Below are 23886 nucleotides of genomic sequence, written 5' to 3'. Positions count from 1 at the left end.
ATTCCAAGTAATTCTCCTGCCTCAGCCTCCCAAGTAGCTAGGATTACAGGTGCGTGCCACCATGCTCAGCTAACTTTGTTTTTGTTTATTTGTTTGTTTTGTTTTTTGTTTTAGTAGAGACAGAGTTTCACCATGTTGGCTAGGCTGGTCTCGAACTCCTGATCTTGTAATCTGCCCACTCGGCCTCCCAAAGTGCTGGGATTACAGGTGTGAGCCACGGCACCCAGCCACAACACAGTTTTATCAGTGCTACTCTAGAGCTTTACCAGATATCAGGAAATTGTCTCCTAATATGGGGAAAAATAAATAACTTCTTCTTAGTGAAGCACCCTTGGCTCACTCCATTGCCCAGGTTGGAGTGCATTGGCACCATCATGTCTTACTGCAGCATCAAAAGCCTGGAGTTGAGGAATCCTCCTGCTTCAGCTTCCCAAGTAGCTGGGACTACAGGTGTGTGCCACCATACCCAGCTATATTTTTTTTTTGGTAGAGGCAGCGTCTCACTGTGGCCCAGGCTGGGCCCTGTTCATTTAGTGCCTCTTTGGTGATGGGAATTTGATGTGGCAATGGCTCATGTGGCCCCTTCCCTCACTGCAGGCCCACTCACTCTTTCACTCCCCCATCTGTCCCATTTCCCCCAACATTTCCCCCTCCCAGACATGGGAAGGCAGGAATTTTCAAGCCACCAGTTATAACCCAACAGTGGGTCACAGAATCAATTTAGAGGGTCAGAAACCAGCAATTTAAAAAAATTAAAATGTAATAGCCTATAAAATACCAGAGTGTATCTCAATAGTACTCGCTGAAATTTTTGTATGGGTTCTGGATCATGGCATGAAAATATATTTCTTACTTTTGGTTATGGTCAAAAACATTTGAAAGCCAACATGCTAAGATGCCAACAAAATACAATAGCATAGCAAAGCTTTGTAGGTAAGAGTTGTTCAGCAAAAGTGTTATGTCTGTCTCGCTGTTCATTCTCTTGTGTTTCATCCCAGTGTGTGCATCTTAAATTGCAAACACAGGGACTCAAGGACCGTGCCTTTTGATTGACCTCTGTATCTTCCACTCGTCACTGGCTGTGGGACTCCCTTCCCTCCAGAGGATGCATAAATATTTGATGCTGATAATGAAGTGGAATTTACAGTTAATAGCATCAGTTCTCCAGCCTAAGTTTTCTATCCCACATCCCACTTCTGCGTGGTGTCCCAGAGTTTTCTCTACATACAACCTATTATGACCCTAGAAGCAGTGCTTTCCTTTTCTTCCACAGAAAATATACACACATGGCAACAACCTCTTCCTACACTGTAGCTTTCCAGCCTCAACTCCATCCTCTCTTGCCAGACAACCTCTGCTGCAGCCACTGTCTTCAGAAATCTTCCATGCCTCTGTAGGCACTGTGGGTCCCTCTGCTTCATAGCTTCTCCCTCCAGCCTTTTCTCCTGCTGAAATCCCTTGTACTGGTAAAACCTGAGTCACAAAGACCTTCTCTCTACAAAGCCTTTTCCTATGGCCCAATACACAGAGTTAGTTGCATCCTTTGTCATGACCATGCAGGACTTGGTGCCTGCATCTGTACAGCAATGATGACACTAAATTGTAAGCCCAGGGCAAGGACTGTGTTTTATTCATCTTGGAATCATCCATGTCTGGCATGGCAGGACACGAAGTATTCCCCATAGTATTTTAAGTGTGAATGAAAGAGAAGAGACAGTATAAAATATTAGAGAGTGCAAAGGTTTACTTATGAAAGAGACCATAGCACTGCCTTGCCCCACCTCCAACTCCTCCCGAGCACCCAGGACAAAGCTTGTTCAGCGTGTTGCCAAATCCTTCGACCTGTTCATGGGGTGGATGAGTGGAGATCAGCATGACTTCTATGTATCTCAAGTCGAGAACTGGGCTGACCCTCCTGAGATTTATAGTTAGGCCATTTCACAAACAAGGAAGGACTTTTAATTGCTTGTGGAGCTCTAATGTGATCCACAAGTCCAATATAGCGAGCAGTGGATGATTAATAACTTGTGGAATTAGCCCAAATGTGAGCTTTATAACAGCTGTGAATATTGGGAACTACAGAATTAAGAGGTTTTTTTTTTCCTGAATTTCTGGCAAGCTTTTCTTTTTAGATCTCTCTCTTTCATACTCTCCTCTCTATCCACCCACCACCCCAACCTGAGAACCTCTTTGCCTTTGTTTACCCCCAGAGGTAGAACACCAGCACCAAACAGGATGGCCTGCAGCTCCCCAACCCTGCCTGGGTGGCAGCAGTGGTTCTTTCCCCTGTTCATCAGAGCAGTACTTTTCCCAGAGGTTGCCCAGTGCACCCGAGGCTGAATGAGAGTCCACAGTGAGCTTCTTTACCTCAGCCACAAAGAAGATGCTGAAGATTGAAAAGCGGTAAAAGCAACTTGTTGGATGCTAACAGGAAATCCATGAGAACTGTAGAAACACTTACCTTAGTGGGGTTATATAAACCTCAGAGTAGAGGAGAAGAAATATGAACCCCAGAACTGTCCTGGCCCTCTGCTGGATATAAAAGGTACATCATTTGTAACCTTTACTGTCTTTGGGTTCCTAGGAAGCAGAAGTGAGATTATTAAAATTAATTGTGGGCTGGGCACAGTGGCTCATGTCTGTAATACTGGCACTTTCGGAGGCCAAGGCGGGTGGATCACCTGAGGTCAGGAGTTCAAGACCAGCCTGGCCAATGTGGCGAAACCCTGTCTCTACTAAAAATACAAAAATTAGCCGGGCATGATGGCGGGTGCCTGTTGTCCCAGCTACTCAAGGAGGCTGAGGCAGGAGAATCGCTTGAATCTGGGAGACGGAGGTTGCAGTGAGCCGAGATCACGCCACTGCACTCTGGCCTGGGTGACAGAGTGAGACTCCATCTCAAAAAAATTAATTAATTAAATTAAATTAATTGTGAGGCTGCCAGTACTAGGCACAGAGATCAAAAAGGTACCAAAGAGAAGATCATCATCTTCCTTGATGGAAGCTGACAATGAATTCATTTCAATTTTACTAAGCAATCCACTGTGCCAGGAACTGTACTAAGCTGTGAGGCTCTGACAGTTAAATACTGGTTGTTACAGGAACGTCAAAGACAGTAACTCTAATGCTTATCGTTTTCATTCCAAAACATGCTTCTACCTGATGACCATTTATTAATAATTCAAGACACTACTATACCTCGCGGTCAAAGCCAGAGTTGGTGTTGCCTGCATCACCTTCTTGGATCCCACATCCCTTATCCAGTCAGCAAAACCTGAAGACTTCAACCCCTAGATATTTTAAAGTCCTACCCTCATCAGTAGCACCTCCTTGCTCCTTTGCATGAGCAGCCAGCCCTTAGGTGACCTAGCCTGTGCCTAACTCTCCAGCCTTGGCTCTCTCATATCCTCCTACTCTGCACCCCATGCTTGGGGTTCTGCACTGGATCAGCAAACATAACCAGGAGGCAAATAACAAGCTGGGGACAGTATCTGTAGCACACATGAAATTCCAACAGTTAGCATATAACAAGCTACTACAGATCAATAAGAAAAACATAAGCCGTTCAAAAAGGATGAAAGCTATAAATAGGCATTTAAAAAAGAAAAATATAAGACATGGGAGGGAAATAAATATAAGAAAAAAGGCTCAACCTCAATAGTAACAAAAGAAATACAAATCAAAACAAGGGCATGACATTTTCTGCTTGTGTTAGTGAAATAAGGGAGGAATTAAGATCTCTCCTATGAGCTATGAAGTACAAATCGGCAAATAATTTCTCATGAGAAACATCGCTGTATGAAAAAATAAAAGTCTTTAGAAAATCTGCATAACATTGACTAAGCAGTTCCACTGATATAAACTTATCCTAAGAAAATAAGTGGTGAATTGGGAAAATTTTTCAACTTGGAGATGTATAACAAAAATTAGCCGGGCATGGTGGTGGATGCCTGTTGTCCCAGCTACTCGGGAAGGCTGAGGCAGGAGAATCGCTTGAATCTGGGAGGATTTTAATGGTAAATTAATGGAAATAATCCAAAGTTCCAACATAAAGTGTTTGTTAAGTAAATTCTATATGACAAACTCTGCAGCTATTTAAAAGGGAAGTGTGGAAACATAATTGTTGACATGAGACCAGTGGTTATTGGTAAGTTTTAAGAGAAAACAGTTTATACAAATTCATGTACAGTATTTTATTTAAGCAATTTTTGTATGCATAAAATGTCAGGAAGAGTACCTATCAAACTGTAAATAATGGTTATATCTAGAATAAACTTACTGGTGAGGAAATTTTGGGGAATTCTATCTACATTTTTCTATCTTTGAACAATAAAATGATTTATGTTTATGATAAAAATTGGTTTAAAAAATGACTCAAACAAGATTGCCAAACTTAGAGCTATTATTCAATGCAAAGCCTTGAGCAATTTAATTTTTAAAATAAAGTCAACAGTTTAATCCAGAAGATATTCATTCATTTTCTAAGAGTCAGGCATGGTTGTGTGCTGAGGTGAGCTGTACTTAAATGGTAATTCACACGGTTGCTTAAGTAAATCTTGTCAAATTTCAGTTTATGAAAATGTGCCTTGATCTATGAATTTTGACGATTATGCCAAAGCTATTTTGGTGTAGGTTGTTAGGTAATATAAATAAAATATAATTAAAAATAAAATGACACATTTACAGGAGTATACACGTCTGTCAAAACTCATCTAACTGCACATTTAAGATCTGTGCATTTTGCTGTATGTAATCATATCTTGAAAATGTGAAGGAAGACAAAAACATTTAAAAATCTTACTTTTTAATCTTAAATTTTTAATGAATCTCTAAGGCTACTGTATTGAATCAATTAAAAACCAAAACAGGCAGACCTCCACTTCTGACCATGATGGAGTCGTTGGTTTCAGACAGACCTTCCACTGAAAATAACTATAAAAGCTGGGTATAAAAACAAAACAAGAATAAGTATAACCATTTGAAGCCATCAGCAAGATACCAAGGAAGCTAAGTTTCCCCGAGAATCTGGAGTTTCAAAAGACAAAGTGAAGATCCTGTAGAAAAGAAAAACATATCAAGGTGAGCCAGACGTTCTGTGTTCAAATGTCTCTCAATGCATTTTCTGCCCCTAAGTTGTGCTGGCATCAGATTACATAAGAAGAGAGAAAGAAGAAAGCAGCTGCTGAGAAGATAGAATCTAAGTAGAAATTTTGATTTTGTGAAGTGCTACAGAGAAAAATAAATGAGTTGAGGATATGCAAAGGAGAAGCATAGCATTATTACCCTGCTTCATAGAATCCCTCATTGTTACGGTTTGAGTGTTCCCTCCAAAACTCAAGTTGAAATTTCATTGCCATTTTGACAGAAGTAAGAGGTGGGACCTTTAAGAGGTGATTAGGGGCCAGGTGTGGTGGCTCACGCCTATAATCCCAGCACTTTGGGAGACCAAGGCAGGCAGATCAACTGAGGTCAGGAGTTAGAGACCAGCCTGGCCAATATGATGAAACCCCGTGTCTACTAAAAATACAAAAATTAGCCAGGTGTGGTGGTGCGTGTGTGTAATCCCAGCTACTCAGGAGGCTGAAGCAGGAGAATCCGTTGAATCTGGGAGGTGGAGGATGCAGTGAGCTGTCATCTCGCCACTGCACTCCAGCCTGGGCGACAGCAAGACTGTCTCAAAAAAAAAAAAAAAAAAAGGGTGATTAGGTTATGAGGCTCCTCCCTTGTGAATGGATTAATGCCTAATGTCATTATTGTAGAAGTGGGTGAGTTATCAGGAGTTCGGCCCCTTTTTCTTCTCTGTATCATGTGCTTGCTTGCCCTTTCACCCTTCCACCATGGGATAACACACAGAGATCCTCGCTGGTTGCCGGCACTGTGCTTTTTGGACTTCCTAGCCTCCAGAACAATGAGACAAATGGATCTCTTCTCTTTATACATTATCCAGTCTGAAGTATTCTGCTATAGCAACGGAAAACAGACTATGACACCCATGTTGTTTGAGTTATCTGTCTTTACTCTCACTGTATGTGAGCAGAGCTAAAATTAAATGGAAGCTTTCATCTAAGCTACAAAATCTTAGTGATATAAAGGATTCTGTTAATCTTTTAGTTCAGTTATTCCCAAACTCCACTGATTCATGGACCCTGCACGAGTCATCACCAAGTCCATGAGAGAGGCCTGGTGTAGCAAACGTTTAACAAGTGCTGCCTGATGATTTTTATTTTCAGGGAAGTTTGGAGTACAGTGATCTAGGGCAATGATTCTCAGAGAACTGGAGCTTGCATAGCAACATGAATATAACTTGAGGTGCTTGCTAAAAAATAGAGATTCTTGAGCTTTACTCTGAGTGTCTCAGTTTGTAAATTACCAGAGGTGATTGTTGTGTGCAGGTAGGTGTTGACTCCAGGTTCAGCTCACCTCTCCCAGTCTCCATCCAGTGATTGTCCAGCCCACTCGTGACTATTTCCAGAGAGGGGACTTCCAGGCCCCTTTCCCTGCCCGTGGAGGTCACTACTTGAATATTATTGTAAACCTCTGTCAAATATTGTCTCCATAAATTTAGGAACGTGTATGCCTCTCACATCCAGTATTAAGACACAAGAATCAGACTTTTAAACTCAATTTTGTATGATATCATTCTAACAGAAGATTGTTCCCACTCATTTTGTCAGAAAAAAATGCATTTTTGACTAATCTCTTGTGACAGCTATGTTTACAGGTCCTTTCAGGGGTGAATGGAATTTGTAGATCCATCTGAAGACCACCATTTTGCTTCTCAAAGACTCCAAGTGATAAGTCGTTGCTCTATTAGGAAAAAATCTTTTTTTCCTTCCAGAGAGGAGAATTAAAAGACATCCAGAGTCAACCTGACAGTGCAGAGCATGAGATCTAGCATTCATAAACACCTCCACAGTCTCACAGAGAAGAGGAGGGAAAGGCAGCTGTCAATAAGAACATGGATACATTTATTTGGCTCCCAAGGCACGTGTGCAATGTAGGATTTTAACTTTTCCCATGGATAGCTGGTGTTGATGAAGAGAAGAAACCTAACTCGAGTCAATAAAGTTCAGATCATAAACATCCATGAGCGTAAGGGAAAGCATGTACAATCATGATGCAATTCCCTTACACTCTGCTTCCACTGTTTGCTAATGAGCAATTTTATTTCTCTGAGCCTCACTTTCCTCATCTGTAAGATGGGACTAGTCACACCTTCCTTACTGTCCAGAGTAAATGGGAGAGTAAATGAAAACTGCCTAGCCCATGCATGGCATTCAATCTACAGTAGATATTTTTTAGTTTTTAATAATGTCCTTACCAGGTCATTTTCAGATGCTCCTGAGTTAGAGTCAATCAGGAATTTCTTTAATTGCTCCAAAAGGACACAGCATTGTCAGCTTCTTGGCTAATCCATATTAATGTGATAAATTGGTTCTGGCAAGTGGGCTTCTAGCTTGTCTTCCCTTGTGTCCCAGTCCTTGGTTTGCTTCCCATCTCTCCATGTTTTTGTAGGTACTCCAGAAGTGAGGTCCTATTGGTTCCTGCCCTCCCCCTGTCATCCCTATCCTTCTAGATGCTTAATTCCAGACCACAAGGCTGGGCTCTGACTACCTGTTGTTGATGGTTCACTCTGCCCACCAGGGGACCTCAAGGGTTTCTGCATACCTTGTGTCACCCCTGAGAAGACAACAAACCAATGAGCAACACGTTCAGAGGGTGGAACTTCCCATGGAAGGCAAAGTGTTGACTATTTTGCTTTCACAGAATATTTTTTGGGGAATCTCCTCTTTTGGTCCCTGGTCTTTTGAGATATCTCTTAGGTCATTCTCTCTTTATTGGGTTACTTGTCTTTATCCTCTCCCAAGCATGAGTGCAGAAAGTGGGCCCAGCATTTCCCCAAACTGGAGACATTCCCTTAAACCCAGAAAGGCTTCAAAGAACCAAGAAAAGGTACAGGAGAGAAAAGATACAGCTCATGAAACACACCAGCACCTAAAGTCAGGCTTCTTTAAATCTCCACTCCCTCGGGCTCTTCTTTGGACCCATAATCTGTGGCTCCTTGCTGGAGATCTAATAGCTCTCCTGGGAACACCCCTGACTCTGACTGCCTGCCTAGATTTATAACTTTTACTTGCTATAGGGGCTCTCTACCTTAACCACACCCCTTCTGATGTCTATATACCACAGCTGGTCCTTCTAGCTTTGAAAGCTCCCAACACTAGCATTAGAGAGACAAATGTTGGTTTTGCCATATGTCCCAGCTATTATGAATAGCTTCTCACTAACATGAGAAGTTATGTGCTCACTTGCATCTGGCTCTGCTTATGATGGGGAAGAATTCAATGGGCTTAGAGGATGGAGTCTACAATTCTATTCCCCAAACCACTTTACTGGAGAATTCTAGGCTATTTAAAATCTCCACTGAATATTCTTGAAGAGAGGGAGAAAAAGAAGAAGGAAAACCCTTATCTACTCTGATTTTGCATCTTTGAGTCTGACTCACCCCTGCAATATACTAAAGTCAAGCAACAAAAGGAATCCTTTAGCTAATCCCTTGAATCATCTGTTCTAACACCAACCAGCTCCTGACCTCAGTGTTGGACCCCATTCCCTGACCCTTATCTAGTGTATGAATGTGACTTCCTTAGTCACGGTGTCTAGCCTCCTCCAAGGACTTGGGTTTGGGCTACCTGTGGGTTCTTCCCCTGCTAGACCTTTCTATTTTTTAGCTTTAAAAACATTTTTCTAATTATGATGAAATATACATAACAGAAAATGTAACATTTTAGCCATTTTAAGTGTAGAGTTTAGTGGCATTAAGTACACTCACATTGTTGTGCAACCATAACCAACATATCTCTAAAACATTTTCATCTTCCCCAAACTCCGTATAACCATTAAGCAATAACTCTCTGTTCCCCCTTCCCCCCAAGCCCCTGGAAACAACCATTCTACTTTGTGTCTTTATGAATTTGAATGCTCTAAGTACTTCATGTTAGTGGAATCATACACGATGTAGCCTTTTATGTCTGGCTGCTTTCACTTGGCATAATGTCATCAAGGTCCAGCCATGTTATAACAGATGTCAGCATTTTGTTCCTTCTTATAGCTGAATTATATTCCATTGTATGGATATGCCACATTTTGCTTTTTCATTCATGCATCAATGAACACTTGATTTGTTTGTACCTTTTGGCTAAGGTAAATAATGCTGCTATGAACATCGGTATATAAATATCTCTTCAAGATCTTGCTTTCAATTCTTTCAGTTCTGGTATATCCCAGAGTGGAATTACTAGATCACATGGTGATTCTGTTTTAATTTTTAGAAGTTCCACCATATTGTTTTCTGTAATAGCTGCACCATTTTACATTCCCACCAACAGTGCTCAAGGGTTCCAATCTCTCCACATGCTTACCCACATCTGTTATTTTCTGTGTGTGTGTTCCTTTTTAATAGTGGCCATCCTAGTAAGTATGAGGTGGCATTTTACCATCATTCTGCTGTGCTTCTTGACTAGCTCACCCACTGTCAGCCCTTCTTGACTACCCAGCCCCAGGAGGCAGCCTGCCATGCTAAAGTCTTGTCTGGACCTATAGCAGGAGGACGATAGTTGTTAGAACTCCTAATAGCTCCCTGATACTGTCATTTGTTGAGCCAAATTGTTTCTTAAATCTAAGATATGTAATATTTGACACACACAGTTAAGGCACAGACCTGTGAGGATGGAGTGATCAAACAAGATGACTTACTAAGTGTTAGATTTCTGTGAATGAGCACCATCTCCAATTCTCCATTGCAAACTAAAGAAGTCGTCTCTCAGGAGGTTATGCAGCTGTAGGGCTCTTTATGTTACATGTAACATGTCAGTAGAATAACCATAACGATGGACTAGAACAATAGTGAGTAAATGAAAAAGGTAGACTGGCAGAGTGGGGTTCATGTTGGCGGAGGGATGACAGGGACTGAGAATTAAAACAGAAACCACAATTTTCAAAACATAAGCCTCACTTACAAAGCAGGCCAATTTCTCCCGACCACACCATAATGGGCATCACAGACAATCTAAGTTCAAACCTTGAAACTCCAGCTCTTTCTGGCCCATTTGTTCCCAGATAAGACCATAGAGAAATTGAACTGTCAGTAACTCCACACAGACTTGTGAACCCCAAAGATAAGACCACTCACCTTTCTAGAAACTCTCCAGTTTACAGAATCTGATGAAATCTTGTCAACACCATCTTGTGACTAACTCCAGCCCCCAAAGCTTTATTGGGTGCCCTTTCCTTAATCCTCGCTTTTGAGATGCCTCAAACTTCCCCACAGCGTGCAGTTTCCCATTAATCAGCCTAACTTTGTTGACTACAGGTGTGTTCCAGCTGGTCTTAGGCTACAGGCCATTGAAGAACATTAAATTACATGCAATGCCTAAAGCTAGTTGTCTGCAACTTCATGACTCTGTAAATGATCAAAGCCTCTCTTTCTGGCCACCTCTCAATTTCCCCCTAGCTCTCACCTTCTCCATCCTCTTCCTCCAAGCTCCTGAAGTGCCACACTGGACAGCCGGTACTCATACTTTTATTTATGCAGGCTTCTTACAAAAATGAATAATTAACATCATGAGAAAATTCTCAGGCTGGCCTGAGAATAAAGCAATCAAGACCACATTAAAATTATGTCTTTTTTTCCCAAGACTCATTAAGGAACTGTGAGAAAATCAGTACACCAACCTGTTGTGAAATCCCAGTGTAATGTTTAACTAATTTTCTGCCTTTGAGCAATATCCCCACCATTAGCTTTCTTTTTTCCTTACTGGCAGTTTTACTTAATTTCTTTAAGGTGACATAATGAAAGAGTGAAAAGAACATGTACCCTGGATTCTACAGCCACCCCCTACAGCTCCACTTTCTGACTCACGGCCAGGAGAGTGCTGACTCTGTTTTTCCAAGTCCAAGGGGAGGTGGGTACCTCTTCTGTCCACCCCTACTGCTTCCCCAAATCATTCTCCCTTCCTTCTGGACTTTGCTTAATTTACTGGGGAGAGTGACTGATCCTTCCTGGCAGCCTAGGGTAGAGCCTAAACCCCTTATTCATACCTTCCCGCTTCTCTCCCATCCACATTGTTGTTTTGAAAGCAGTTTTGTTCCCTTGTCCTCCCTTGCTTCTGGTGGAATTGATGGGTGTACAGGAGGCAAACCAGTCCCTTCATGGCAAATTTCAACCGAGTCAGAGAGAAACTTGGCCCTGCAACGCGTAAGCTCAGGAGCTGTTGGTGGCCTTCCCAACCAAAAATGAGGCAAGACAGTCCAAAGCTAAAGGGAAGATGAAGTAGAGGCTCAGAGGCAAATAGAAAGGACACCCTTCCTGGGCTCTTTACTGTGTCCCCGGTCCAGTCCTGTGCCTTCCCTAGGTCCTGCAGTCTCTGTTCTTGGAATCCATGAGTCTCCGCAGCGCCCCTCCACTGCATTTGCTCAAGTGGGCTCCCATGGCTTTCTGTAACTTACAACCAGAAGAGCCTGAGAAAGACACCAGGCTTCTGTAGCTCCATTTCATGACCCAGGAGAGCCTCACTCCCTATAAAAGGTGAGCGTCTTCCCCGACCCCAGTAACTGCACCAACCCCCTTGGGAAGCCATCCCTACTGCCTAAACTAAGCTAGCCTATCTTGGCTCTGTGCTCCCTGCCTCTCCTGTCAGGCTTCTGCCATGGCCCTTAGCACTTCAGCCTGAGGCCACTCACGAGCCTAAGAGATCCCACTGGCAGGCAAGGACTGGGTCACAACCACTCCAGGCCCCTCCATCCTTATCATTGTTGCCACGTGTACTGGGGTACACATGCTGCCAGCTTGCTTGCTCAGGTTAATAAGAGGTTGCTTCTTTATTAGGAATTTTCCATTCTTCCTGTGCATAATGTGCAGGGCAGTTACACTTCAAACTCACCAGTTAGTAATATCTCTGTGGGTTAGAGTCTTCTTTTGGGGGTGGCCAGGCTGCTTGTGCATCACTGCTTGATCTTCCAGATCTCCCTACCCCTTCATTTTCAAGATGACCTCTGGGTGTGGGGAAATCGGGGAGTTCAGGGAAGTGAGGAGGAATGGACTCTAACTCTACTTATTTGATTCCTGTAGTCCTTTGGCATCCTGGAAAGGACTACACGTGGATGGCCCCTACACCATGCTGACCTCTGGAGCTGAAATCTGTAGCTGGCGCATTTGCAGTTGATCTCTGGGCTCCATCTCAGCGGCGTAGCCCTCCCCCCAGTTTTGGCCCCAACCAGGTCCTTGCTGCCACCCCGACCTGGGTACTCAGCCCTCCCTCTATAGGTATGGGATCTCTTTCCCTCTGGAATAGCAAACCTCATCAGCCACATCCTCAATAAATTCTGCTTCTTCTACAGACTGTGTATACGTCTTGGGAATGCTAACCCAGGCTCCCTGCCACATCTGCTGTACCACACTGTCTACTGTGCTGTAGACACCCCTCCCAGGGTCCCAAACTCCACAGTTTTTTTTTTTTTTTTTTTTTTTTGAGATAGAGTCTCGCTCTGTCGCCCAGGGCACCCCACCCTGGGTCCCAAACACCACACTTTTCACTCTGCTGCAGGCACCACTCTTAGGATCCCAAACGGGAAATCCCTCTGCTCCTGGCTACCCTCTCAATATTTCTAACAACTGGGAGCCTTGGTTTGGGGCTGAAAGGTGGCGTCATATATCTCTGACTGTGTGTTCACCTGTCTCTGATCCTCTTCTCTCCCTCCACTTTGCTGCCTCAAAAGGGACATGCTTCCCTCTCCCATTTTATTTGACCTGAAACCCTCTTAGGTCATTCCCTTCCCCTTACCTAGGCCAGTGCATCTTCAGACCTAGGAGCCCAAGGCAAAGCCTCTATGGAAGGAGTTATGTGCTGAATCCTTCAGTTTCAATCAACATGAAAGTTGCAGAACAATTAAGAGTAGGGACCGGCCAGGCACGGTGGCTCATGCCTGTAATCCCAGCACTTTGGAAGACCAAGGTGGGCAGATCACCTGAGGTCAGGAGTTAGAGACCAGCCTGACCAATATGATGAAACTCTGTCTCTACTAAAAATACAAAAATTAGCTGGGCATGGTGGCACGCATGTGTAATCCCAGCTACTCAGGAGGCTGAGGCAGGAGAATTGCTTGAACCCAGGAGATGGAGGTTGCAGTGAGCCGAGATCGTGCCATTGCACTCCAGCCTGGGCAACAAGAGCGAAACTCCGTCTCAAAAAAAACAAAAAAGGTGTAGGGACCACCAAAAGTGAAAATATATTGATCTAACAGCCCCCAAATATACCTATTAAGCATATATTGAAAGCCTAGTATGTCTCTGGAGCTTAATATATTTTATAGTTAACGAATATTATATTTTATATCATATTATATATTTTATATGTTATATTTTATGGCTGGCCAACCTAGCAGGTATCATTAGCATCATTTTGTAGATAAGGAAACTAAGACCAGAGAGGTTAAACTGCAAGTGTGTGAAGGCAGGATTCAGATTTCAATATGTATAATTCCCAAGTTTTGCTCATCACAGCACACCATCTTCTGGGCGTCTGTTACCCTCATCCAGCCGTAGTTGCCATATGGAACATGCTCTCCTAGTGTTAACTGAACAATCAGATGAGGAAAGAATGAGTGAGGGAATTTCCACCAAAAAACCCAAAGACTTCTTGGTATATCCAAAGGACAGTAGAGATAAATAAAAATTTCACTGTGATTTTTTTTTTTTTTTTTTTGGTAAAAAGTGTTATTCTATTATGCTTTGCAGCTAACAATCAAAGCACTTTTGTGTAATATCTCATCTGGCCATTGTAAGGATCAAGTGAGGCAGAGGAAAGGGCAGATGTTATAAAGCCCAATTTACAACTGGAGAAACGGAGGTTCAGAATGCATCAAGATGCACACAGCAATACGACTGGTAAGTAATCTTCTAATTACCTCTTTCTTCACCTACGTATGACATGGCACTTTATCATTATTGAATTATTGATTGATGCAAAAAAACTTGTAAGATTTAGATCTATTAACACGGTGACAATCCCATTTATATGGGGAATGCTTACCCAGAATGCCCAACAATGCTGAACACAGACGAGAAAGGAAATGTAGGTGAAATAAATAAAGCGTCTTGAGGGTCAAAATAGATGCCACAGTAAAACCCCAAGAGGTTCCTTAATAGGAGAGTCCCTTGAGCTTTCATTCAAAACCTATTTTCTCTTTTTTTAAAAGTCAATTATAATTTCTTTGGTTTTTAGCCTTTAGCAGATTAAAGATAGCAAATGGGAGCAGGGAGGCATGCATGTTATCTACAAGAAGACAGTTAGGGAGGAGACAGGAAGAATATAAAAAGCATGCACAAGAACTAGGAACGTGTAACAATCTAGAGCCAGTCAGTGAAGAGAAACAACCACTTACACCTAAATGAACTCCAGCCTGTCCTCCCTTGCAGATATTGCAGAGGACAGAGCAAAAGTAGATTGGGAAATTTGATCTTGCTTCTACTTTAACCCTTTGTTCTTTTTGAATGGAATGGTTAAGAACTTTATCAGATTCCAATTACTACTGTAACAAATTACAACAAACTTAGTATCTTCAAGAAACACAAACTTATTATCTTGTAGTTCTGGAGGTTAGAAACACAAAATGGGATCTGCAGGCTAAAATCAAGGTGTGGGCAGAGCTGTACTCCTTTTGGAGGCTCTGGGAGACAATCCATCTCCTTGCTTTTCCAGCTTTCAGAGGCTGCCTTCATTCCCAGCACATACTCACTTCCTCTCATTGCTCCAACCCCTGTTTTCATGATCAGGTCTCCTACTCTTTCTTTGAGCTTTCTGCCTTATGATTATATAGATCCTTATGATTATATAGGGCCTATCCAGAGAGTCCAGGATAATCTCCCATTTCAATATCTGTACCATTCTAAACAGCTGCACAATCTCTTTGGTTATGTAAAGTACTATATTCACAGATTCTAGGATTAGGACATAAACATCTCTGGAGGGTGATTATACAGGCTACCACATTAACAAGTGAATTTCATAAACAAAGAATTTCGTAACTAATGTCACCACTTTACTATCTAGAATCACTGCTCCTCAGCAGGGGAAATGGAGGCAGCCCACACAGGTGAAATCCACCTGTTCTTCTCTGAATGGCCAAGATGTGGTAGTCAGCAGATTTTGCAAAAGGCAAAAAGAGGAACACAAGCTTATACAAAAGTGTATATTCAAACATGTAAAGTAAATGTACAAGGGAACTTTGGTTTTATTCTCACAAACTGGAAAGAAGAAATGAAAGCCAGTACATGGTATCTGGCTTGAAGAGAGGAAACCAGGCCTGGGCTGGGGTTTCCCACACATCATCTCATGCCAGCAGCCCAGCGCAGGGACTGATGTTCACTCCAATGACCTTGCTCAAGAGGAAGAGCTTGTATCATGATGCTAGTACAAAAACAGGTGTCCCCAAGGTTTTCATGCAATATCTCAATCTAAGTGGCTAAAATTAAAGAGGAAAACTTCATTTCACAGAATTTTCACATATGTGGAATTCAGAGTAAAAACTTGAGAAAAGTAAGAGCTTCCAGACCAGGGGTCCTTGGGCCTGAGATCCATGAAAATAAACAAGTTAGTTTCAGGGGTCTATGATTTTTTTAAATTCATGTGTAAATTTTAGTGTACTTGCATTAGCTGCTTTTTTTTTTTTTTTTTTTTTTTTTGCCTGGAAAGAGGATTCATAGCTTTCATCAGATTCTCAAAGGGGTCTGTGACATCATAAAATATAAGATTCTTTTTTGGATTATCTTGAGACAGGGTCTCACTGACACCCAGGCTGGAGTGCAGTGGTGTGATTATGGCTCCCTGCAGCCTTGACCTCCCAGGCTCAAGCCATCCTTCCATCTCAGCCTCATGAGAAGGTGGGACTTATGGGCACATGCCATCCCACACCTGGCTAATTTTTAAATTTTTTGTAGAGACAGGGTCTCCCTATGCTGCTTAGACTGGTTTCAAACTCCTGGGCTCAAGCGATCCTCCCATCTCTGCCTCCCAAAGTGCTGGGATTACAGGCGTAAACCACTACACCCAGCCTGAAATTCTTTACATAAGGTGATCAATTAGGAACAGATAAAAAAGCCTCATGTCATTAATTTCCTGATACAAGAAGTTGTTTCCTTTTATCTATGGAATATGCTTAAAGTCAATATAGGGACCAGCACATATGCAAGCGCTAGAACCCAGCCTCAGCTACTCCTCAAAGGGCACTGTAACACAAAGAAAAGCAACTTTCTACTTTACAGGAATAGTGGGTTTGTGAGTTTCCTAACAAAGGGCTTTGCATATGGGTGCCAGCTCTGATCATGTGGGTAAATAATAACAGAAAGCAAAGCAATTTAACAATATTGAAATAAACTTATTTGCCTTATGGCATAAGTCAACAGTGAGGGCAGAAATCCTTATAAGTTTTCTTAATCTCCATGTCTACAACAGTGCCTGATGGTAGGTGATCAATAGTAGCTGATTAATAGACAAGCATTGAATGAATTCATTAATGAAGAGTTTTCTAGAACCCTATGAAGACTGTGGATCCACTTAAAATAGTCTGACTTTATAATTTCTTTTACCATTAAAAAGAAATATGGCTGAGCACGGTGACCCATGCCTGTAATCCCAGCACTTTGGGAGGCTAAGGCGTGTGGATCACCTGAGGTCAGGAGTTCGAGACCAGTCTGGCCAACATGGCGAAACCCCATGTCTACTAAAAATACAAAAATTAGCCAGGCGTGGTGGTGTGTGCCTGTAATCCCAGCTACTGGGGAGGCTGAGGCAGGAGAATCACTTGAACCAGGAGGCGGAGGTTGCAGTGAGCCAATATCGTGCCACTGCACTCCAGCCTGGGTGACAGAGCAAGACTCCATCTCAAAAAAACAAAAACAAAAACAAAACAAACAAAAAAAAACAAGCACTATTTCCTTATATTTACATTAAAAATTCATATATGAAAGAAAATGGAAAGGAAAGGCCACTACCTGATTATTTCCATCCATAGCATGTAATTTAAGACCTATGACCCCATGGACTTAGAAGACCTAAGTTTCAGAGCTGACAGTGGCAGGATGCAGGATGAAAGGTTTCTGTTTCTGTTGATTGAGAGTGAACTATTTCCCTGCATGTTGAAATTCAAGCACATTCTTCTTGGGTGCCATGCCCTTACTGTCTTGTTCTTGGCGTGGCCTGTATAAGCCTGCGTGAATCAGTTCTACATGCGCATCTTGAGGCAGCCCACCAAACAATAGGCTTTAAGTAGGTCAGTTTTAGAGTCTGAGCAATTTCTCAATCAAAGAGTGGAAGGAAAGCTTCTGAATCTGAAATTAAGATTTCTTATATCATGACCTGTAGCCATGAGGTTTTCTGACCCCTCCAGGAGGGAACGCTCACAGGGTTTTTGAAGAAAGGTGCTTGCTGGTTGTTTTACCTGCTAGGTTTGCAGAGAGGCAACTTCATATGAGTCATGTTACAGGAAACACCTGGTTAGATGATCCCATTGTCTGTTGGCTTGAACTCTGGGAGAGCAGAGGCACTGGAAAGGGCAGTGAGAAGGTGGTGGTTCTGGAGGAGCTAAACCACTTCTGAGTGTATTCCAGCAAAGCAGTGAATGCCAGGGTAATGGATGGTCTAGCAAATAGCCTGCAAGAGTCTGGTTACAGTAGAAGACCCAGGGATGAGGTCTGAAGGCAGAGTCACTTTGGGTCAGAGCAAACTGGGTAGGTGGAACAGGTGCTAGTGACTCTAGGTCATACCCAAGACACCAGCTAATTTTTTGGGCATTAATACAGGCATCACGAGCATTTACATTTTTTTCCAGGAGGCAGGAAGAGGCATTGAAATGATTCAAAATTCTGGTTCTATCCTAGAGTGACTTCAAGCTGGGGACATTCTAACTCAGATGTCCTCAGCTGAAAAGCCAATTGGACTCTAGCCGTGCAGACCAGTGAGGATGGAAATGATTGCAAAACCAAGATGGATGATGTTGAGATAGCCTCAACCCTGCTACTGAGATTGGCCCTTATGGAGGAGGATATTTGGTCCAGCATTCAGTCTAAAGGGTACAGAGAGTGAGAATTTATTTCAGGCAGATACCAATAACCCTGAAGGCCCGGTCCAGCAGGCAGGGCATACCTGAGATGCAGGCAACAGGTAACATGCAAAGTCAGGTGCACAGTGGGATGTGGTTTGAGAAATTAGTGCCCCTCCCCAGTGAGATTTCCACAGCCATCTGTGGGATGGTGGACTATGTCATTCTAGCTCCTTAGGAAGGGGCAAGAGCTCACTGGAGGCAGGGGCCTGGTGTGTAAGAGTACTGGGTGGGAATCAGATCAGACAAGGACCAGGAGAGATTGGCAGGGGGCTGAAGGATCAGGCCTAGAGACTGAGCCAGCAGGCAGCACAGAGGGCTCATGGCACCAGGGCTTACCCCAAGCACAAAACCCTGAGATGGATTAGTCCCTAATTTCAGACTTCTCTAGCTGTGGATAGCTGACATATTTTCTTTCTCTGGGGTAAATTAGATCAGGACCTGGGAGGATTGTATTTTCTGGGAGAAGCCCTGGAATACAAGATTTGATATACTTAAAGGGAGCTCACATTCCCTTCAATGTGGAGCAACTCACCTGGGAATGTCTGAGTTGGCCTCAAAGTCTCAGGCAAATCCAGACCTGTCTGAGGAATGTGGAAGCTAAAACCAATTTCACCTGGACCTTTGCCCCATGGCAACATCCTTGCTCTATGAATTGCTGCCTACTTATATGGAAGTTGAAGAGAGAAGACGTGTTTTAGCCAAACAAATAACACGAATGATTTTTATTATGGAATTAAATAATTATGTAGATATATTAGAGCAAAGTTATTTTATCTGGATTGCATTTTGGCCTGTGCGTCCTATTCAAAAACAATCTTTAAAAAAAAAAATGTACATCCTCCTGCAAAACATTTATTCAATTAAAATGTGAACGACTAGTACCATAATGGTCCCTTGAAAGCAGGATATGGGAAACAAGGGCATTTGAGGGAATGTGGAAAGAAACAACAGAAAGGATTCTGGCTTTGAAATTAGTAACCGGGCTTTCGTTCTGGGCTTTGACCCTGGCCAAGTCATCTCAAGCCCCTTGTTTTCTGTACTGTTCTGCCTGTATTACCTGCTTCTAACCTGATTCGGGAGTCCTGGCCCCTTCCTTGACTTCTGGAGGTATGGGTGGAATCAAGATAGATGTCTCACCTGCCAGCTCTGGGGAGATTCTATCAACCTCATGGTTGAGGGTAGATAATAGATTATCCCAAACCCTGCTCCAAGGTGTAAATGTTAACAAGATTCTACAATCCCAGTCCCCACTCCAGTTGTGATACGTTCAACAAGCCCCAGATAGATAACTTCACCTCCCTGCCCTCACTTTCCTTTCCCTGCCCCATCACCGTAACAACACACACCCCAAAACAAATGATATCGGTATTATTAGGAGACCTGAAAAGTGCGAGCCAAAAAAATATAACCTTTGCCCAATATGAAGATCCTTGTTGTTGAAGGTTTTCTGTGTTTCTTTTCTGAGTCAAGGTTCATGTTCTTTTGGGACATGCAGCAATTACTCTGATCACTAGAAAAGCCCACTGCTTTTGGACTGATGTGACCCAAATTGAAGAAACCTAATGCTCCCCAGAGCACAAGCACCAAAGAAATAATGCAGGTCGGCCAAAGCCCTTGACAACCTGCATGAGGCCGACTGGCTGACCATACTCCAACCTCCAATCTCACACCCTGTTCTGATTATCAACTGTTACGTACAAATGACCCCAACATTTAGAGGCTTAGAACAATGACCATTTTATTCTCTTTTTTATTGATGGGCTCAACTGAGCGGTTCTTCTGCTTCAAGTAGTGTCAACTGTGAGACCTGGACTCAAAAAATACTTGAAACTTCATATAATAAAAGGGAACGCAAAATGGTAGTCACTTTTCTTTTCTTTTCTTTTTTTAAGGGAACAGAGATTTATTTATTTTTGCTTCCGTTAAAGATATTGAGTTCGTTTCTTGTCTTGAATGTTACAAACAAGACAGAACTTTTGGTCCCATGAAATTCACAAATGTAATTACTTTTAAAAACTATACATTTTAGAAATATTGACTGGTGACCAACTTACACAACTTCCATGGAAAACTGCCTTACTTCAATCCTTTCTCAGAGATTGCAGGCAAATAATGAAAACAAGTTTGGGGCCAGGCATGGTGACTCACGCCTGTAATCCCGGCACTTTGGGAGGCCGAAGCGGGTGGATCACCTGAGGTCAGGAGTTCGAGACCAGCCTGGTCAATGTGGTGAAACCACGTCTGTACTAAAAATACAAAAATTAGCTAGGCATGGTGGTGGGTGCCTGTAATCCCAGCTACTGGGGAGGCTGAGGCAGGAGAATCGCTTGAACCTGACAGGCAGAGGTTGCAGTGAGCCAAGATTGCGCCATTGCACTCCAGCCTAGGCGACAAGAGCAAAACTCCATCTCAAAAGAAAAAAAGAAAAGAAAACAAGTTTGCATCTGCATAATTAGCAATTGACTTCATATTTACATTTCTATTTATTTGGACCAGTAACATCTCTTTAAAATAATGATACTTCCTGATTTCTTTTATGAAAATTTTATTTTATTTTAAGTTCCGGGATACATGTACAGGATGTGCAGGTTTGTTACATATGTAAACGTGTGCCATGGTGGAGTCACTTTTAAAAGCACTCTTTGGGGCGTGAGTGGAAAAGAAAAATGCAGGCCAATTCAGACTGACCCTCTAGGCTTCAGTCCCTTAAGGTACCAAGTACAAGTCCCAGTCCTGCAGCCTCACTTCACTTTGCCAACTCTGCAATCTCCACTTACGGCAGTGTTCTTCTCCCACTTGAAATGAATTTCAAAGCTGGCAAGAAGTAATTCGTTCCAGCTAAGAGCAGTTTGGGCATCTCTGAGCTGTTGAACGAGGACCTGCTGCTGCAGGCGCAGAGACCTAGGACCCTCTGTGTCTATTCTCTCTGGCAGGCGAACATCTGTCTGGCTGCCCCTTTCTCCACTGCTCTTCAGAGCAGCTCTGGCTTGAGGGTCTGCGCTCAGTTAGGTGACACCAGTGTTGCACTTCTCCACTCCTCTGGCCTGGGTCAGGCCTGCAGTCTTTAGGGAAATGAACTTTGTCATCTTATTACAAAAAGCAGCAAAGGGGAGGAAATTGCAAGACTTCAGACTTTACAGCCTGACAACATAACACTCTCATTTCCTGTTTTCTCTCTGCCCAGTTTCGGGACCGCGTCTCAAATCCTAACTTCATGCTCTGCCCTCAGTACATTCTTTGCTGACCTGATTCCTTGGCATTTGCATCAGGGTTTAGTTCTGAGACCCAAATTTGCTGTCTTTAATGCACTTCCTTTACATAATGCTCCTGAGAACATTTTTTAAAATCCCCATCTATTTTACCGTACTGGCATAATATCTAACATTGCCTAATTTTTCTCTGTTTTGCTCACTTATCCCCCCATGAACATTTGAGTATCTGCCATGAGTCAGCTACATATTCTACAGTGATGGGGCTCAATAACCTGCTCTCCAGGAACCCACAGCCAATAGAGTAATCAGATGAGCACCCTAATGATGAAGTGCCTGGGGAGTGGTACAGACGGAGCAAACATGAGGGATAGGGAAGGCTTTTAAAAAGAGGAAGCCTTAAGGAAAAGGAGGCATTGTCCTGGAAGATAAGGAGAAGGAAGTCCCAGGCAGGTGAAAGCTCATGCGAAGGCACTGAGGCATGAACATCTGGGCGTGTCTGGGAGCATCCAGGTAACTCGGGGTGATCGTCCACAGGGCACGTGTGAATGATTAGAAACATGCCCAGAGAGAAGAGCAGGTTCCAGATGTTGAACAGCTCTGTGAATCCTTCTGAGTAATTTGCTCTGTATCTGGAGGGCAAGGGGGAGCTTTGACGGGTTATAAGCAATAGGATGATATGACTTACTGTGTTTTAGATTCAGATTAGTATTTTTCTTTAATTTTATTTTTTAATTGTGCTCCTGGGCCTTTCTTTTTCTCTAAAAGTCTGTATTATCTTAACGAAAAGTCATTTAAGCACATATTTATAGTGGCTATTTTCCCAAATCTATAAAAGCATATTCACTCGCACTCCAACTTCCTCCCATCACCCAACCCTTCCATTGAAAGCACTTGGCAGCTGTTTGGATATGGATGTGGATTTAACATTTTGAGCTCTCGCTCTGGGCTGAGCACCAGGTAAAGCGATTTTATGATCTTCTCCCCTGTCCCCTTATTCTGTTTGTTCCCTAACTCTTGGTACAATGACATGGAATATCAGAAAGACAGACCTTTAGGCCTCATGCAGGAACTTCAAAGAAGCCAGTGTTAAACTGGTCTGAGTTTACATTGTGCATTTGGGGCAGCTGAGGGGTTGATCCCTCCTACCCCTGCAGTAAATAGTCACTGTCCACTGCAGTACAGGTCAGTTCTCAGCATTGCCATTCGTTTAGCCACTTCATCTCTCATATCACTCAACCACAACCACCCTAGTTTGGCCATATCATTTAAGAGTCCCATACAGTGCAGTGTTCTGCATCCTACATCTGAACCATAAAGCTGGTTTTGGCACTTTGTTCATGTTTAATTTGAAGCTTACTGGATTTTACTTGGGCTTCATCCATGCACGTATCCCCAGAGGAGATTTAACTAACATTTTTTTTTAATGTAGTGGCAAACCCCAGTAAGGCAGGAGCCTGTCTGTTATTCACAATAGCCCTCCAACCACAGGTTAGCCTGACTCATCTGAGTCTCAGCTATTTTCTTGAGGATTTTTGTCAGTTCTTATTTTCATGAGCTCCCAAGGACAAAGATTGGAGGCAAAAGAGGGAACATCTATCTGCTCAGCATTCAAAGAAAACCCCACTGGGGAAAACAGGCAGAACTGTGTGCTTCTTCTCACCTTCCAAAAACTTATAATACATGGTGATCAAATATATTTAATTTAGACAAAACATTTATATATTTTATACATGGCATATGTGGCGGACAATTAATTCCCAGTATCCCGTTTCCCTTGTTTATAACCCTGATTTTTTTGCTAAACACTTTGCCAACATCTTCCCTTGTAATGAGGAGTGGTCATATGGTGCTATTTCTCAGCATCCCTTGCAACTAAGCATGGCCAATAAAATGTAAGCAAAGTGTCAGGGGAGACTTTTGGGGGAAGCTCCTATATGTGATGGTGTGAGTTCCTGGAACATAGACATGATGACTCAAGCTCTAGCACTCATTTTAGACCTTTAGCTCATCTTAAGGATGCAAGTCAGCTCTAAGAGTGGGACAAGAAATTAGGAGTTTAGGTCCCTAAAGACATCATGGGACTGCCATACCAGTTCTGAACTGTCCACCTCTGGACTTTTTAAATCTAAAACTGAATGAATAAATACACTTCAAGCTTGTTTATGCTATATTTATTTTGTTTTATTCTGTTATGTGCATTCAAAATTAACTCTACACTTTGGAGGTCTAGGTAAAAGTAGTTTAATCCCACCCTGCCGCCAATTTATAGCATATGTACCTCTAAAGCCCTCCCCAAGATATTATACTTGCTAATCCCTGAGGTATATATTTGCATGGCCACTGCACCTATGCACTTGTTTCTACTTGTGTCTCCTTAGCCCTGTCATTCTCCAATCCAAACATCTCAGTTTCCTCATTGGTTTCCACAGAAATGCCATTCACAATCTGGGCAAAATATCATTTCTCCCATGCACAGCACAACAAACTTACAATTTATATAAGACCTTCCTATTAG

The 23886-nt window shown here is 42.7% G+C and overlaps 1 long non-coding RNA gene across 1 annotated transcript; it reads left to right on the top strand.

Annotated features, from left to right (window-relative positions):
- Window positions 1-19037, top strand: LOC103882897. The gene is made up of 7 exons (XR_002520969.2): window positions 1-49; window positions 2211-2545; window positions 4869-5079; window positions 10844-10964; window positions 12131-12325; window positions 13796-13945; window positions 17936-19037. It is a non-coding gene; the product is annotated as an uncharacterized LOC103882897 (long non-coding RNA).
- The last annotated feature ends 4849 nt before the right edge of the window (window positions 19038-23886 follow it).

Source organism: Papio anubis, chromosome 4, assembly GCF_008728515.1.
Source record: "Papio anubis isolate 15944 chromosome 4, Panubis1.0, whole genome shotgun sequence".
Taxonomy (NCBI): domain Eukaryota; kingdom Metazoa; phylum Chordata; class Mammalia; order Primates; family Cercopithecidae; genus Papio; species Papio anubis.
This window is presented reverse-complemented; position numbering and strand designations above follow the sequence as displayed.